Raw genomic sequence first — 20,294 nt, 5'->3', positions numbered from 1 at the left:
TAATCAGCAAGAACAGAAGAGGAAATATCATCTTTGGATATATTTTTTGTATTATTTTTGTATCAACTAGCTAGCTGTCAATGCTAACTGCTACCTGCCACTGCTACCAACCTTCCAGAGGAGGAACTGCATTGAGGAAGCTAACAGAGGAGTTGTGTTGTGAGGATAAGAAGAGAAATGAAGGGGTCTTTGTTGGTGGTATTCTCTCTCTCTCTCCATGAACTGGTGGGATGGAAGTGTGACTAATGTTTGCAGTGGCTTCTCCTAGTTCTGACTATGCAGTCGCCTACATCAGCATCATCGTGTGGAGTGCAAGGGAAATATGTCCATGATTTTCAGTTTGTTTTGGACATTCATAACAAAGACTTTTGCAACAAGAAATACTGTCTGGGAGCTGAATCAGCTGAGCACGCTTGGTCTGCTATGCCCAATGGGCCCAAAGGAGACCATGGCCTTGCCTGGAATGGCACTGGAGAGAAAACATCGAAAGTGGTGTGACAGGATGCAGAAGCTGGGCAAGCATGGAGGAGTGCAAGCTAGGCTAACTGTTAACCCATACAAACCGGCAGGTCCAACAGTCATGCTGCCTAATGTTCGTTCTCTGGACAGAAAAATGGATTATATAACTCCTCCGTCAGTGCTGGTCACTCCTTTACATGGAAGAGCTGTCTACATCGAACTGAGACATGTACTTTCTTTATGCTTTCTGTGCTGCGAGGAACAGCATTTTGTTTTTTGTGCAAATACACAAGAAAATGACAATAAACTAAATCTTGAATCTTGAAATGAAATGACACCCAAGTCTTCTCAGTGGCTGTTAGCTCAGTTTACTTCTCTGAGTCAGTGGTAGCAGTGATACCGTATGTGCTGATGGTGAGTCACTGATGAAGAGGATAATGTCTTGATTAGAGGAAACTTGAGTGATGTAAGTAAGAAAATTAAGAAATTGTATAAGAAGGATAATATCGTGCAACAAACAAATAGTAGAAATAAAGAATAACATAGCAAAATAGATTCCAAACATGACTTCCTTACAATTTCAACACTTGAAAATGTTACCTGGAATATGCCAAACAAAAACAAACTAATTAAAATTGTGCACAAAGGCAATAAGACAAGAATGCTTTTTATTTGCTCTACAATTCTCAAACACTAAACATAAATAAAAAGATCAAATATTACTGATCTGCTGATACAGTAGACAGTAGTTTTACAGCATCTGCATTGGAAGATGAACTTTATGCCACACCAGCATAAGGCAAGCCATTAATTTAACATAGTGTGGTTTACATTTCACTTATTGCCATGCTAGCGGCATGATAGCAATCTTTGTTTGTCAGTCAGTCCACCACTTTGATCCAGAATATCTTGACAATTATTTGATGGTTTGCTATGAACTTTACCACGAATAACTTTACCACAGATATTCAAGGTCCCAAGAGGATACATTCTAACCACTTTGGTGATTGTCTGACTTCTCCTCTGGCACCACCAGCACCTACACAAGTTTTCACTTATGCTGTGAAATATCTCAACATCTACTTGATGGATTGGTACAAAATTTGGTACACACATTCAGAGTTCCTAGACAATGTATTCTGATTCTTTGTGTTCCTACAAAGTTTCCTCTAGCGCCACCATAAGGTTGACTTTTCAGTTCTTTATTGAAATATCTCTTCACTTATTGGATGGATTGCTGTAAAATTTGGTTCACACGTTCATGGTCCCCAGAGGGTGAATTGTGATAACCCTGATCTCCTGATTTTTCATCTAGCACCATCACCCGGTCAAAATTTCATTTTATCCAAAATTTTGGTTTATGACTAAATACTTGCAGAACTCATAACATTCCCATCAGCATCAGCTGTACTTTGTGTTCAGTGCTAATTAGCAAATGTTAGTGTGTCAACATGCTAAATCACCGTGGTGAACATGGGAAACATCATACCTGCTAAACATCAACACACTAGCATTATCATTGTGAGCATGTTAACATGCTGATGTTAGCATTTAGTTCAAGTACAACCTCACAGAACTGCTAGCATGTCTGTAGACTCTTAGGCTTGTTGCTTGATAAGTGCATATCATCTTTGGCTGTGTTTGTTATCAATAAAGGAAGTTGTTAAGTTATACTGAATTATTTGGCAACTTATTTTTTAAACTAATCTTGCTTTTCATGACAGAAAGCAGAAGTGTCCTTTTTCAGTATTAAATATATCAGTCAAATATTTCTACCCCACCAACATATAAATGAATTTACTACACACTAGTTCCACTGGAGTCCAGCAGATCAGCTGCTTTAGTGTCGCAAACTCACACACCTAACAAACAACGTGTAAGCACAACGCAATCTTCATGCCTGTCAAACCAAATCCACACAGACCTACACTGCACCTTAATCTTTTCTCCTTTCTGTCTGCCGTAATTTCTGCAATCAGAGAGATCTTGCGCTTTGGAGCCAGAGAGTCTGCAACCTGTTTCTCCCAGTGTGTGTGTGTTTATGTGTGTGTGTGTGTGTGTGTGTGTGTGTGTTCAGCAAGGCAGGCTGGCTAGATGGCATGCAGACACTAAAACAACTGGTTTATTCTATTAGTGTGTTCATTTGACTTGGTCACTGTGTCTACCAGCACTGAGAGGTGATAAGAACTGAAGGCGTTGATTTAGAGGTGATGCAGTAGAGTGCTCCTGTGACTCGGCACACTAAAACAACAATACAAACATAGGACCTCACAGCTTAATTTTCTGCTCATCATCAGTAATTCTGCATATCAGCATCTCTCCATCTTCACACCCAAGAAATATGTGACGGGAGGTTGTGCACAGGAAATGACTGAGTCAAACAAGCACACAATCTTCATATTATCACTTTGTCTTTTATGGTTCACTGGTGCGAGACCTTTCACACGTGGTGAATCACATCTTAAAGGAACAGCCTAACATATGGGGGAAACATGCAGTCAGTGCATCCAGTACACATGTAGATCTGGGACCTGTTTAGCATAGCAAAGCACACTGCTAGCCTAGCTCTTTGAAATAACAATATGACTTTCAACAACTCGAGAGCTGTCAAACTTTCATGTCTAGAAACAGAAGTGTAAAACAGAGATGTTGTGGTTTAAGCCTTGAGGTTATTTCTTCACCAACGCCCACTGAGTGCAGTGAGCACATGCAGCATCTAAAAGTATTGTCCTCTTATTGGGGTTGCTAGATTTTAATGGTTGTAAAATCTATGAAACTTTGGAGTGGATGTTCTTTATAGAAAATGACACGAGGTTAGGTTACATTAGGTGACAGGAGCAAGATACAGTATATAAATAAGAAAGCTTTGGAGTGGTTGAAAGCTGTATTTTTGTGTTAAACTAGACTAAACACACCCTGCACCTACCTGTGTAGTGGTTATCAATATTAACAAGTATATTTCTTAAAATATTGTATTGTTGCTTTAAAGAGCAAATAATTAGTTGCATAGAGCAGAGCACTGTTGGTGACCCTCTTTTCCCTGCTTGTAACATCCAAGCATGTTGCACTTCTGGCCACACCCCAATTAGTGATGTAACACCTGGTGATATGTCCTGGATTACTGATGGAAAATACCTGTTGTGACATCACTGACTAGGGCGTGGCCACATATGCAACATGATTTAAAGTTCCAATCCCCTGGAAAGCATACCCCTGGACTACTCTTTAAATTAAGTTAAAATGTTGGTATTGTCAGATGATTTCTAGGTAATGAAATCCTCACTATTCATGCAGCTACTGTATCCCTCACTGCAATTTTGTGGCTTCCAACATGTGAAGTTGCCTTGTGAAATTTTAGAATACAATTAGAGCATCTGATGTAAAAAATTAATAAGTATGTAAATAAAAAAATCTATGCCCTGATACTGAACTTCTGAAACAATGCTCACATCATTCCTACCACTTCCAGCTAAAGTTAGACCCGTTTGCCTTTTTGAAGAATCTTCATGAAAGTTTGCATATTTTTTATAGTGGAAGAAAGATCTTTAAACCTTTAAATTATTAGATTTTAGCAGTTTTTAGTGTCATAAATTTGGCAAATTCAAAATTTTTCTAACTTCTTAAAGACCCAATAATATCCTCGCTAACAAACAAATCAAATTCCTGAGCTGTATTGAATCTGGATTATACTTTGTGAAAATGTGTGTCATCATTTTTGTTAGGCTACTTCAGCACTATATAGGGGTTGTCTTAGAGAACCAATGAAATGTGTGCCAAAGGTTGTACAACCACTAGACCAGTCAACGAATATTCTAAATTTGATTATTTAATCAAATTGTAAAAAAACACATTCGATCGTGAAAATTAATATTCGATTGTGGAAAAAAAAAGCAGCACTACTGCAACTGTCTGCCTCGCAATATCTCGCACGGGCCTAGGCCGCTGCGCTGAATACACTGCATGACAGACAGGAGTCACACAACGTCCCTTTCATTGATTGAAAATGAAATTTAGGTCAAGCTGAAACTAGCAAATAATTCAACAACAACCGTGTGGTAATGATGGCGGAGAGTTCACAACCCAACTTGGCCGCAGAGAGAGTGATTTGCACTCTGAAATGTCCCATTTGGAAATACTTCAGATTTTGGTAACCAGTATGAATACCTGTATAAAAATTAGGCTATCAAATAACATATCAATTACAAATGCTTTTTGCTTTTTGAGACGGAATAATTGAACGTCATTTTTGGCCAATTTTAACAGCCCTAATAATCACAGTACTGCTGAATAAACAACACATTAATGGTCTCCATGGAGTGATTAGGTGGAATCTGAATAAACTCACAGTACATTCATTGTCCAATTCCACAAGTCATCAAGTACTTGGCCATCAAACAGCATTTTTCAATCATTTAACTTGGAAGGGTAAATACTGTATTCAAGCTTATTGTGGGCACTTTTAGCCTCTCTCCCTCTCAGTCAGACAAGTGGACACACAGACACACAGGAATGTTTCTCTAGTGGTCTTTTGGGTATCAGCAAAATCCCAGTAAGAAGGCAGACAGGATGACATCAAAGGAAAAAGTGAAGACAAAGACAGAAGAGATCCTCTTTTCCTGGAAAGACCAGCATCTAAGTGCACAATCTGTCTACGTGTGTGTATCTGTCTGTGCTTGCTGAAGAAGACATGGATGGATATGGTTAAAGTTGACCCATAAATATGGTGGCAGAGGCAACAGGAAAAGCTAATATACTGAAGGATTCAGATAGACGCAATCATTTACCTGTCTGACAATCTTGCAATTTGTTTAACTAAATGGGACCATTGTTGGGTAGTAACGTGTTACTGTAATATTATTACTTTCCACACTAACAAGCAGTGTAAAGGATTACAATTTCCAAAACAGTAATTATATAACAGTTACTAATCCAAGTCCAAGTCAACAGCGAAGCATCTCCCTGATCCATGCAAAATATAAGATAAGTTTAAGCTGCGTTACTGCGTTGCCTGAATGTGTTTTTTATCCTAGGTAGGTTATCTTATGATGACGTATGCGCAGCAGGTCAGGGCAGGTCACCTCAGTTACTAACCAAAAAGCTAAACAAAGGATGGAGGATGAGGGAGAGGCAGAGAGGCATACTTTCAACAGCTGGAAGTATTGTCATTATTTTGAGTTTGTCTCAGTCAAAGATGCAAAGGACACTTAAATTCGTTGTAAATTTTGTGCGAGCAGCAAAATGCTTTCAACTGCGATAAATATAAGATCTAATTTATTACAGCATCTGATACGGCAGCACAGCAATGTGAAACTAAAAAAAAACACTGGCACTGACAGGGAGGCCTCTACTGCCAGTGATGCAAGCACTCCAGCTAAACAACAGAAACAGGATTTGAGAGCAGGATGTGTTGGTGGAGAAATGCTAAGATCTGAAGAAGCTTGTCACTGGGTATATCACAGAGGAGATGTTACCTATTTCCACAGTTGACTCACCCTCATTTAGACGCATTATAGAGAAAACACCCACAAAGAGCGATGTCAAGCTGCCACAGAGGAAGACGTTTGCTGGCTTCCTTGAGAGAGAAAATGCGGTGATGGCATCTAATTTGAAGGCCACACTCAGAGAGGTAGACTTTGTTTCCACTACAGCTGACATCTGGACAGCTAACAACAAAAGCTTTCTGGGTGTAACAGTTCACTGGATCAACAGTTTAACTTTGGACCGTAGCATGTTAAGGAATCAGAGGCAGGCACACATTTGATGTTACTGGAACAGAGATAGAACAAATTCATTCATCATATGGACTGCTTGGCAAAATTGTAGCCACTGAGACAGACTATGCATCAAATTTTGCCAAGGCATTTAAAGCCTGTCACATTCTGAACTGGAAGAAAAAAGTGACGAGGATGTCACTTTTACAGATTTCACAGAAGCTCCCTCCACTGAGACTGATCAGTTTACTCTTCCCCCTCATTACTGGTGTGTATCACATACAATTTACCTAATTTCCACCGGTGAAATACTTAAATGCCAGTGCAGACACCAAGGCTGTGTATAGGAGTAGTACTGTGAAAATGCACAGCTCTTTGGACCAAGGCAAGTCAATCTACATTTGCATCAGAACATATGGAGGAAATCAGCTGCAGAAAGCTACTGGTGCTGTCATCCACAAGGTGGAATTCCTTTTATGAGGCCATTTCCAGAATCACCGAAATTCTCTTGAACGAGCTGAATGGCCTGTATGTCAGACTGGGAAATAAGTGCCTCAATGACAAGGATTACCAATTCCTGCAGGAGTACTGCACCATCATGAAGTCGCTTACAGCAGCATCTTACAAGGGGAAACTGTTGTTATGAGACTTTATGACCAACCCTTGGAGTCCTGATGTCAAGGACACTTGCCTTGAAAGGCACCCTCTCAAGGATGACAGCTGGCCTTCCAGATGTGTGCCTATATTACTCTTATTTTTTGTGAATTTATTGGGGCAGATTTGTTGCATTGCACCATTCATGATAAGAGGGAAGAGATCTTACTGCAATATTCATATTCAAAGCAGTCAGTACAATTATCCAAACAATAGTAGTAAAAGAGCAGTATAATGATATTCATCATCAAAGCAACAGAGGATTAAAACAAATAAAGGGGTCAATAAATAGCCTAAAACAAAATTAAATCTATAATATTGATCCAACATGGGAGGAAGGATGGTTTAGATCTACAGCGAATAGCCCCCATAAAAAATAATTCAAATGACAAATTAAACAGTAGTAGCGAAAGTAATATAACGAGTAACATAAATAATTACTTTTGATGCCAAGTTATAAGTGACTAATAAGTAAAAAGTAACTTATTACAGTTCTGTGTAAGTTGTCCAACACTGCCTTGGACTGAGAATAATGTTCTTAAATCCGTCAAGTCTACCCTCACACTAAGACTTGTGCTTTGAAAGCTTTGAAAAGGTTGATTTAATGAAATTTGAAAATACATAGGCATGTAAGACCTCTGCCAAATGGTCAGCTAGAGGTTTAAGCGCGTTGTACCTTCCTTTATAAGCAACGAGCCACACTTCACTCACTAACACTAAGCTGTCTTGTCCAGATGGGCTCTTATAGCTACAAAATTCAATTCAGCCTTTACAAAGACACACACACACACATACACACACACATCCCAGTTATCCAGCATTAAATCAACCACCGTGTAGGACATAATAACATCATATCACCTCTAAGGCAAAACACAGGTTTGTTGGTTGACACACAAACACACACACACACACACACACACACTGCCGGCTTTGATGGAAGGCCTGCTGGCACTAAAGGGGAATCCTTTGAAAAATCAATCCAACACACACACACACACACACACACACACACACACACACACACACACACACACACACACACACACACACACACACACACACACACACACACACACACAGGCTGCTTCTGAAGTGCAGCAAAGTTATCAGGAAGCTAAGCCACTGTGTGTGTGAGAGTGAGTGTGTGTTTGTGTGCTTTTGGAGGTCGGCAGTGTTATCACAGTAGGGAGCATGGAGGCCCGTGCAGCCTCTCGCCCCAGCATTAGCACCTGTCACTGGCCTGCGGCTGGACTGAGATTGGCCAGGCCTCAGCATACACACACACACACACACACACACACACAAACAGTAGTCTGCTCCCTGATAGCCAGTGAGCCAGGCAGATCAAAGGTTTTGACTGTGGTGGCTTTTCTGGATGATAAGAGCTTGGCAGAAGGTTAGGAAGAGCTTTATGTTTATCAGGCCAGGCTTTGACCAATATGGGTATTTGAAGGCCGATACTGATAGCTTTAGACTGAGACTCATTGTTGCTGTTGATGGTCTATACTTGTGAATCTGTTTTAATGTGTAAAAAATTGAATATTTGTTCAGTCCTTCCAGGAGGTGAATATTTTAATTTGAAAAGCTTCTGAAACAGTATTTACATCATGGGTGACAAAAAGAGCAATATTAGCTACAGCTCCAATAAACAAAATGTTAATCAATTCATTCTGCAAAAAACAAAATTATGTTTAGTATCAAAATCATTGGTAAGAACAAAGACTCTACAATGACATTAAAAGTTGTACTTTGATGGACATTTCAGTCTATAATTGATGGAAAATGCGTCTGCCAACTCGTATTCCCATTGTCTCTCAATCCAGATGCAATCACAGCAAGCAGCTACAACATTCTAATGTAAGAAAAATATGAATACACCTTAAATAAAAGTGATTAATACTGATTATTTGAAGATTCAGTTGCTTTTGCTTTAATTAAGGTCCATTTTCACTGCATGTTCTTCATTCGCTAATACTGACAAAAAAGAACTTCCTCTTCTGACTATGGTACGGGAGGCATCAGGGTCCTGTAATGGTATGTTGGCCAATAAGTAACAAGAGATCATTGTCATGAAATGTCAAAGATTACTTTTTGATGTCTTGCTTATATATATATAAAAAACAAGAGTAAGAAAAGGATAAATTAATACATAAAGATGAATAAGTTATTGATGAAAGTGATTATAAGTATCAAAAGGTGTATTTATTGTTCATAATACAAGCTTGTCCACAAAAGACACTACTTTAGTATGATTTATGATAGTTCAGATTTTTTCAAAATATTTCCTAAGTTCTATTGGAATGCTATTTTTCTTCAACTTTCATAGATTTCTGCTTCGCAGATTTGTTTTTATGGTTACCTGTTTTACATTTGATTTTTTAAACTGGTTTTAAACCACTCAGGTCATACGTCAGTCACACTTGTTTAAATAACCTAATATAAGAGATTAAATATTTATATCAGCATCAAGAAACCAGTATCAGCCAAGCTCTAATAACTATGTAAGCCCACAAAAAATAGATAAAACCACAAAATATGTATATAAGTAGCAAGACAGTATTATTTTGACTTATTATCTTATGATTCTGACATAGTAAGCCATCATTTTGACTTATCATAAATATCTTTATTTTCATCATCATAACTTTTTATCAATACATTTCCTTTTTATCTATTATGATTATGAATATTATTATTATTTTATACTGTAATACTATGATATTACTACAAATAAGGACAATGGGGACGATTACATATTAAATGTTTTAAATGTCAAAAAAACAACAACTGATCTCAATCTTGTCTATCCACTGTATGTGTAAACGTTTCTCTTGGCATTCAAATGTGTTTACTGGCTTTTACTTTTTCCTCTAATTTCTGCCTGTAAGTCTTTGGAGATGTGAGGATGTGATGATGGCAGCAGCAGCAGGAGGAGGAGGAGGAGGATTCAAAACACACGCCCTGGATTGTTGTTTTTCCCTCCATCATGTTAAAACCCAGCGGGATTAAAAGCCACTCTCCACCCAGCTGTTAGCCCCCACATACTGGCCCTACTTATCCCTGCAGCCAGTGCTACTTTCCTTAAAGATTTAATCACACTGCGGCTGTATGTGTGTGTGTGTGTGTGTGTGTGTGTGTGTATACCTTTACAACAGGGGCTTAGGATGGCACAGTTGGACATGAACACACATCACACGTGCTCATCACAATCGCCTCTCAAACACAAAACAATGTTTTACTGTAATACCGAGGACGTTACACTTGATGATGTTCACTCATGTTCATTTAGTCTGAGTAACCAAGATGAGGTAAACACTGCTGATGAGTTTTTAGCCATGCTGTACGCATCATCTTTTTAACAAGTTTGGCCAAAGTGTGGTCTGGAACTCTGTATTTTTAATTACAGGCAGACGAGTGGCTGTCATCACCTCCATGATGTGATGGAGATTATTTGGGTGAAATGTTAAAGAGTTATTTTTAAAATTCTTTCTTATTTGTGGATCATTAACAAAATCATTGCAGTACAACAGCCAGTTTATATTGCAATATGAGGCAACTATTTTGTTCCTAGATTGTAAGCAGTTGTTCGTTTGTGTAGGGGGCCACGGGTATGCACGGTGAGCCTGGCTACGAAAATACCAAAAGTGCATTTGTCATGCCCCTAATGCACTGGGCAGGGTGCACTTGACTGCGAGTCATATTTGTTTGTGCATGTCAGTGTGTGTAACCTACCCATTCACTCTGAAAAAGGCTCAGACTATAGCTAGCTATAGACTAGGAGTGCAAAATACCACCTGAAATCTTTCCAATGCATCTGCACTATGTCAAACATGCAACAGTATCAGCAAATATGCCTCACAAACCTCGCTAGAGAAGAAGGCGATATGGGCACTGATAATAAACAGAAAAGAGTATCGTTAGCAACAGTTGCTAACACTGCTTCCAAAGCACACTGGAGTTCTTCCGCTCGAAGACTATAAGTGAAACTGTTTTTACAAAGACATGTGCCCGTATAGTGCTAGATGGTGTTAGATGGATGACACTGTAGATAACAAACAGGTTAACCATATCCTGTAAGGCTAGACCACTAGAAGTATTTAGCCATTTTTTAATTTGAGTGAACTGACCCTTTAAGCAATGCAGCTTATTTTCCATCAAATCTGAGCTAGTGGGAGCAATGTAATACTGTGTGGAGACTGTCAGATGTCTCAGTGATGGTCTTGATAATAAAATGCTACATATAGCACCTTTACTTGTGCTATTTCAAAAGTAGCCCCTCGTAGAGCAGTGGGATGGCCACAGTAATCTCAAGTTGTAAACATGTCCTCTCCTGGAAGATCTAAAAATAACTGATTCTCACTAGGATAGAAGACCAACAACGAACAAACACACACACACACGCTGGTGAAGGTACATTTTTGAGACCTCATGCCTCTGTTTCTGGGTTACCTGTGCAGTTAAGACCCCAATGCCTGGTTAGTGCTAATTCAATTAGGCTTTAGTGCGAGGGAGCTGATTGAGCTAATTCCTTTATTATGGGTGCTCTAATGGTGTGTGTGTGTGTGTGAGAGAGAGAGAGTGGTGAGAGTGGTGGTACTGCAAAGTGAGGCACTGGGAAAACAGGAACAGTCTGTTACTAACAAACAGATTGTAAATCAGGTGGTAGTTCAGGTGGGAACAACGCAGACTTATCAAGTTAGGCCTGACCTTTAATGTCTTTCCTGATCCAATATAAAAGCTCGGAAACAAATGCTGCCTATAACGTTCAGTTTTTGTTGACACTGTGTCCAAGAGACTCCCAGGTCTTATTGCAGGCTGGTTAGTGGTGGCATTGCTTTGGACTGTTAGGAGGCGATGCTCATATCTTCCATTATTTGCCATTTGATGAATGTAAAAAGTGATAATCACTATCACGACCATAAACACAATCTGGAAACATTGGTGACAATCAGATGCTTGCAAGGAAATGTAACTAAAAAGGAGATGCTGAGGCTTTTCTACAAGGAATGGCCAATGGTGCACATCTATATATACCGCTATGTCTCCTACAAACATGTATACAAATGTAAATTTGTTGCGGGGGGTTGTGTACAAGCACATTAAATCTACAGCAAAAATACAATGTTCCATAAGGCTTTTTTTATGCAGCTGTGGTTGACGGGGAGGAACAGCCATCATATCATAGATGGAGAGCATTGAAAGGTCAGCGTAAGGTCTGTCTAAGATCTTATTCTGTACGTATATTCCATAATGGTGTTAAGGCAAATTACATCCATTCATTCATGCTCAAGTACAATGAAACCATTGACATGTTATATAGATAACTTCACAAAAACACACTTTTAATAGATGCGCACACACTTCTATGACTGTGCTGTGAACCCATACTGACATCCCTCCAGGCTGTGTGTGTCTGTATGTGTGTGTCAGAAAGAGACAGAGAGAGTGTCTCTGATATCCTCAGGGAAAAACTGAGAGTGCTAGCTAGCTGGCGGAGTAGGTTTGTGGTGCAGGGTTAGTGTTAATGGAGATGTAAGCTCACAGGATTAGCACCCATAGGTAGGTGTTTGAGTGTGTGTGTGTGTGTGTGTGTTCTTGACAGGCAGGGCCTTTCTTTCATTACATTAAGGCCAATGCTTCTAAATCATTTACTCCCTTTGCAGTCTCAGTGGTGTTGCCTAAGTGTTAGTAATCCCCATCAATACCAGGGTCTGCCTCAAGGCACTTTACTCACTACCACACACACACACACACACACTCACACATGTGCATGAACACACAGTCACACACCAAAACATATGGCACTCAGATATGAAGACGCATTAACCTGTATGCAGTTAATTGCAGACGAGTCCGCAGACTACACACGTACACTTAGCGCCCACTAAGCTAATTCGAAGCATGTCAAATTAGACAGCAGCAGTGCTTTGCTCACTATTAGGTTTAACAGCTCCAACAGCAAGCTATGGCTTGTATATGCCTTCCTCAGCACCATCTCATCCCACATTCACACACACACTCTCCCTCAGACACACATACAAACAGTTTTCCTTGAAGCCTAAGCCTAACGTTAATATTTATGTTCAAACCCTAAACTCGTGTATTCCCAGAGACTAAAATCCAGAATTTCCACATCCGCCAACATTTTTGAGTAACTGTGGACCATAGAACACTGCTGATACTGTTACAGTACTTCATTGAAACGGTGCTGGAGAAATAGAAAAATGTAAATGGATTTGTCATACCTAATCTTATATGTCTATTAAGGTTCTGTTTATGAACATTAGATTCCAATGTCAAACTATAGAGCCAAAAGTATGTGTATGGCCCTGTCCATATACTTTGCTCTCGGGAAATCTTTTCATGCTGCAACACACGATCATATTTTAGACAACAGTGTGCTTCCAACTTTGCGACAACAGTTTTTCCAGACCACGCTCCGGCCCCAACAAACCTTCACTGAGGGCTGAAAACCCTCATTTTCAGTCTCCACCATGACACCCTATCCTAGCACTTCAATCTCTCCAACAACTCTCAGCACTTATATTGTTGTACTGTAGCACTGAACGTGCTTTTAGTTGACGGGAGGGATGCATCTCCAGTTTTTGCTGACACGTAGTAGCTGTTCTATAGTTTTAATGCACTTATTGTGAGTCGCTTTTGGACAAAAAAGTCTGCCAAATGAAGTAATAACAAGGCTTTTGGCTGTTTCAACATGCAAACAGCCAGGCCTTATCACCCAGAAATCCACTAACGCCCATGCTTGTAGAATATGTTCAAGAATCACATCTTCAAATCCTTCCACATAAAATATAAACCTCGAAAACTAATGTGAAAATCAACAACATCAAAAGTATATTCATGTATTTACAATGTATTTAAGATGAGAGAGTGTATGACAATAGCAAGGTTGTTATATATACAGTACTGTATACATATATGCCCTATATACATGCCCTTCATTACAGTAGACTGTCATAGAGTGATATTTGTGCCATATGCTTGCGTGCCACAGACCTGAGTGCTGATGGCATAGCACATGCATGCTCATGTTTGCACACAGATCAGGTAAACACACATGGATTGTGTGTGTGTATGTGTGTGTGCATGTGTTTTTTCGGGGCTGATTATGCTGGCTTGTTAGATCAAGTGGTGTGCAAACACACAGTGATGTGGGCACCTGAGAGGAGACAGACCCTGAGACGGCTTGCACGAACACACACAAAAAAAAGCAACCCATATACAACCACAGCTGGTTTAAGTGCAGGACTACAGACTGCACAGGGTCAGGGACACAAACACTTCACCTAACACTAAACTTACATTGTGTCAAAATAGACGAGGGTAACGTCAGCCAACCTCTCCCCCATCAGTGACTCCCTTTTCAACATCACTAAGACTTAAGTCACATAGTGTTTTTAATCAACAGCTGTACACATAAAAGTGTTCCAACCAAGAACATCATCAAAATATAGCCAAAGTATGTACAATATGTTTTTTAGCACGTTAAAAGAGACCCAGCTCGCTTTAGAAGTTTGCATTATGTAACCTCCATATGTACAATAGTTTATTACAGAGTCAGGGGCTAAAGCCACAGCCACATCACGTCACACCGCAACATTTGATGTGCATCAACTGAAGCCGTGGCACACAATGGAGTGCTATACTGAGAGAGCTTCAATACCGAGCTAGACTGTGCCAATTCAGGGAGCAAATGTGACAACATAACTGCCTTTTTGGAGGAGTCGCAAACACTCCAATAAGATGAAAGCGAACAGAGCCCTTCCTGGAAGTCTGCACAACAGGAATGAATATGTAAGGTGGTGTTTAAAATGACACAAATGTATGAAACATCTTCGGGAAAAACAACGTTTCAGATGAAGACCTGTACAGTAGGACAAGCAGCAACAGTAGGGGTTGAATAGATCGAGTATTAAGTATCAAAAATCTGTTTAGGCCATGTTCTCAGAATGTAACAGAGCCATATTGAGAAACTTGATGAAGATGGTCTTCAGCTGGATGAAGGAAATCTGCCAGAGAAGACCTGGCAAAGGACAATAATCCAAAAAACAAATCTAAAAAGTCAAACCCAAAAACTCCAACATGGGGCTCAGGACAGGAACAAATGTTGTCCGTGTGTAATTGCAGCAGGGGACATGAGGTACTTTTACATCTTCGATAAAGTTTGGTATATGTAAGAAAGGACGTCACTCATTTAGGCTGACTTACAGTAGCGGAGGCGTAAAGTAATTCAATATGCTGACAGAAAACAGCTGACAATGATTAGGGAACTTACTGTATTGACATGCTTGTTTTGACAATGGCACATATAGTGTAAACCAAGAACTGCTTCTTAATCATTTGAGACCATCTGTAAAGAGCTTTGTGCTTAAAATCAGCAGGCAGCTGGTCATGCTGGCATGGTTTGTCCCTCGCTCTGGATGTCTTTTGAGGGTTCTGCTGTACTAATGAATGTCGCAGGAAAAGAGGGTGTGGAGGTGAAAAAAGAAGGGAAATTAAAGTTGCCTTAAAATAGACCTCTCCCTGGTCCTGTTGTTGGTTTCCAGAGGGCATTAATAATGAGCTGAAGGGGACACTGATTAGAAGGAGGCCATATATTTAACACTAAGCAGACCCCTGAAAGGGTGTGTTTGCTGACAAATGAGCAGGCTTGCTCTGACAGCCTGTATGTATGAACTATATTTGTACAAGTGTGGTGTACGTATGATCCTTATGAGTATGGTGTGTTTTTGTGCACATGAATAGTTGAATTCATTTCGGGTCAAAGATTGGGTGTTCGGTTGGTACAACACTTATATCTGTCAAATACAAAATTTAACTTCAGCCACAGATTGCAAACCCCTCCGTCCCCCTTTTTATGCTCATAACCTCAGTTTGAGAATTCAAACCACACATGTGAGGGGTTGCCAGGTCTGGTGTGCAGAAAGAACTATTAAAGCAGTTTGCAATTGGTCAAATGAGCTAAATTGCCTGTCAAAGTTCAGCAAAGCTGAACCCTAGGTGAAAAGCACTCTGCAAGGCTGATTTCACTGATCACAGTGATGAACTATTGTGCTGTTTCTGTGAAGCTAAACCTAAACCAGGGTCACTGCTGGCTAATGACTAAAACTCACAAAGTGGTCACATTTACCTGACAAGGTAAACGGCACCTTGCATTGCAGCCTCTGCTATCAGTGCAAGAATCAGTGTGTGAATGGGTGAATGTTGGCATGTGTTGTAAAGCACCTTAAGCGGTCGATAGACTAGAAAAGCACTATATAAATGCGGTCCATTTACCATTTACCATATATTTTGATTCTTGCCTGGTGATGATATCAGGGTCCATTTCAACAATATGAACATAATCCATTTGTTAAACTGTTATTTGAAATGTTTGATGCATTTATAAAACTATAACTCACATAAACAAACAGCTAAAGTCAGCGTCATTATTTTTCCTACACCCAGCGTCATCACAGAACCGGTACAAAGCATCTTTCATCTGGTCAGAGACGTGGCGCCCACACAACTAAAACTCTCTTCTGGGCGCTAGACATTGTTTTCCATCAAACCAAAACAAAGATTGGGGAGTGTACACTTCACGGTGCGAGCATGGCCAGCTAATTGATTTCAGGCCGGATCGTGTTGCTGTGTAATGGAGCAGGCTAACGTGATGATGAAGCTGGGATGGTCATGGTGATGACTTTCACAGGGACTCCAGCCTCATTTGTTTGTTTGACAGGCTGCAGGGGTGTGTGTGTGTGCGCGTGTTTCTCCATTTGGCATAAAGGATATGGATTAAGCTATAGAGGTGACAGATGATATGTTTACAGAAGAATGTTTGCTTTCTGCACGATATTCAATTACAGGGTTTGTGTGTGTCACCGCCTGTGTATATATGCATGTGTGTGTGTGTGAGAGAGAGGGAGTGTGTGCATGCCTAGTCATCTGTGTTTTACAGACTGTGTGTGAAAGGGTCACAGGCCTTTATCAATCACACAGAATTTGCTCACTTCCTTCCTCTCGCTGTCTGTCTCTCGCCTCAATCTAACTCCCGCACTGCTTCACTTCTCATTTTTTCTGGGAAATGATCCAATCCAAATCTAAACTGGTGCTGTCCACTGTTTACTGGAGTTGCGACACAGCACAAATAAATATCTTTGTGTTATTTACAAAACAGACCCACTCATATACACTACTGCCCACCAACCCCATCCCCAGTAAAAGCCAGGATTGGGTGGTGGAGGGAGGGGGGGTTGTGGTTGCAGTACAGTTGGTAATACTGAACATAGCAGTGGTACAGTAGAATGACGTGGTATGGTGTCATGTGATGTCATGACACTGTCCTCAAAAGAAAAACAACAACATCAGTCATTTATTCAAATTATGGGGGTGAAAACAACAAACTATGGGGGTGTTTAGCTGGCTTTCAGACAGGAAACAGCCCTACGGTAAAACAAAGCCAGGGGCTGCGTAGGTGGGGGCGTGTTGCTTCAGGTACTGGTGAGACAATAAAAAAACGATCCCTGGAGTTCACTTTGAGTAGAAGATCTCATAAGTAGAAATACAGCATTCAGGTTTGCTTGCACGCCTTGCCAGGTCATGCTGCATTATGTGCCGGCAAAAGTTTGGTTGAATGCTTTTTTACCGGAGTCCTATCAATATATTTTCTGACATCACTATGACTTATAATGTCCAGTCAACATGGGTACACATGTCCCTGGAACCCTGACAATCTCCTCTATCTATCTTTATGGATATTTGTGCTTTTTCGAAAACAGCTAGACATACAGATAGAAAAAAATCAAAATTAAAATTTAATTTCTGAATAGTCTAACTTGAAAACAACAATATATGGCATGTCTGGGTGACACATACAGTATACTGACTCTGCCATAAGCCAATAAATGAAGGAAATTGGAAACAAGCAAAAACACTAGTATTCAAAGGCTTAACACAGGAGATTATTTGATCAAGTCATTTTTGTGCTTTTTAACATTACAACTGACAATATCATCCTGCCAATAGCAGATACAAACTAAACCTAAATGACCTCTTGTCCTACTGGCTTGGAGGACTTGCTGTAGTTTACGTGCCATGGCTGCCAGGCTGAAGAGAGTTGTGGTGCTGGATGATGTGGCGTGCAGTGTGAACAGCGGTGATAAATATTGTACCGTGCTTGGCTTCCTCTCAGGGGGGTAAACGAAGAGGATTCCCAGCACCAAAGCCACAGCTCCGTGTTCCTGGAAATCCTCCACAATCCCATTTGATCTTAACGCCCTGCCTCGCCTAATGTGTCCCTAAGCTGGCCTTATCACACCACAGAGAGCGCCAGAGGGGATAGACTCAGAGATGCACATTTGCATTGCTAGCAGGTTAAGGTATGCTTTAGCACCTATAGCGCCTCAGACAACTTGCTCTCCATCTCACCAGCTCATGTATCGTGTGCTCCTTCCTGCATGGCAACCGCAGGCAGCAGGGCAAGGAATGAGCGAGTGGCAGGAAAGCGGGGGAGGACAGAGAGATGGAGATAGAGAGACAAACAGCCAGCTGAGGTGGAGAGAAAGGCATTATGAAACAGCCAACCCTACTCCACTAGCCTCTTCATTCTAAGCAATAAATCCTCCATTATTGTGTCTCTCTCTTGGGTCTAAAAGCAAGCATCTTACAGGGAATTAATCGTATTGGACAGAGGGGAGGGGGAAGCCCATTTCATTTCCTCGTCAAGTTTGGGGAGAATTGTGTTGGAAGCCAAGCAGCCACCTGGGAATGGCCTCCTCTCCTCTTTCCTCTCATCTCCTTGTTTTTGCCTCTCCAAAGCCATTTGTCTGCTCTCTCCCGTCGCAAGCCGTGCCTCACTCCTCTTCTGTCTCTTCAAACATCTCCCGTGTTCAAACATCTTGCTTGACGTCGTCCGAGAACATTTTGATGCAAAGTGTCGCCACGTAGTTTACAAGTCGCTTGGCTCTACAAGCAAAGTGTGTCACATGTGGCCTGTGAGTCATCCGCCTGAATCGTCGGACCAGCTTGGATACAGAGGAGCAGAAATGGAGGGAATCCACAAGTAGGAGAGTGTGGTTTCAGCTCTGTGTGAGAACTTGTCAGACTATATGAATATGAATTCGACTAGAGCTGGAAAAGTCAACACACACAAAAAAAAAAAGTGTGTGAATAAGTGTGCGTGTGTGTGTGTCCAGCTCGTGGCCAGCCAAGCCTCCTCAGGCCTCTAAACAAGCACCATAAATTCACCCTCCACTTACCTGCCGTAAAAATGTCAGGAGCGAGGCTTTTATTGGGCCACACACACACATACGTACACACGCTGAACTCGCCTACGAGTCGCTAAATACACACAACCTCACTCTCCTAAACACACACACACATACACACACAGTGAAGCCTTTTACTCCCTCGTCTATCTTGTCATCTTCCATAGCAGTCGGGCAGCTTCACATTGATATTGACATGGCATGGTGGTGGGAGGCAGGGACTCCATGCTAACAACATTAGCTACATAGATCCTGTCACAGCCACTCAGTCACCCCCCCAATACACCCCTACCATCCAACATACAAAACGCTGAAATGAAATAAGAATGAAATTATAGGACATGGTATAAGGTGGAAATAAAATTATACATCTAAGGTCAAAATATCATCTTCCTCAGAAGGAACCTGACAACATTTAGATAGACCAAGATTTCAAAGGTATTAACACAAATCCCAAAAATGGCCACAGGGTCCAATATCATTTTATGACTGTTAACCCAACACTATGATGGAGTTTGTCAAAAAACTACAACAAATTCAAAGTTTGATAGAAATGCCATCTAAACATGCGGTATTAGATTTTTAGTTGTGTCAAACAAAGTTAAGTGTAATAGTACTAGTGTAAAGGTATTTTTTGTGTATTGTGTAGTTATACTTTGGTTAAGTTTAGGCTAAAGGTGATATGGGGGTGGGGGGAGTTTAAGCTCAAGGTCAAGCTCAAATAACAACAAGTTATAACAATTTATAATAGTTATAATGCTGTGTTTGCTTAGGTTAAACTATTATTATTAAGAATAGATTTAGTATTTATAATTCTTACTTTGCTATATTAAAAACACTAAAACACAAACACACTACAATTGATTTTGTACTGATGATATTAATAATATGAAAATGAAATGATATTTTTGTAGAAATAAGAATGATTTTTTGGTTGAGATCAAGCTGCTGTTGTATAACAGCTTCAACATCACGCTACAGTCTTAAACTACAACATTTCCCAGCCTTTTCCAAACTGTTTGTGTCATCCATTCAGATCCTGAAACGCTCATTTTCAGCTCAGTTTTTGTCTCCAGACTTTATAAACCACTGTAGTAACCATTTATCCTGCCAATGATGCACTCTTCAATCAAACTGACTGGACAGAGGGAGAGAGAGAGAGAGAGAGAGAGAGAGAGAGAGAGAGAGCACAGTAAAA

At 40.4% G+C, this 20,294-nt stretch overlaps 1 protein-coding gene across 2 annotated transcripts in view; it reads right to left on the bottom strand.

The window, feature by feature from the left end:
* The window catches only part of bcas3 (BCAS3 microtubule associated cell migration factor), a 361,503-nt gene that overhangs the window by 37,871 nt on the left and 303,338 nt on the right, over window positions 1-20,294 (bottom strand). The gene's annotated exons all lie outside the window — the stretch shown is intronic.

Source organism: Thunnus maccoyii, chromosome 6 (assembly GCF_910596095.1).
Source record: "Thunnus maccoyii chromosome 6, fThuMac1.1, whole genome shotgun sequence".
Taxonomy (NCBI): domain Eukaryota; kingdom Metazoa; phylum Chordata; class Actinopteri; order Scombriformes; family Scombridae; genus Thunnus; species Thunnus maccoyii.
The sequence above is the reverse complement of the archived record's forward strand: the minus strand, read 5'-3'. Positions and strand labels throughout refer to the sequence as shown.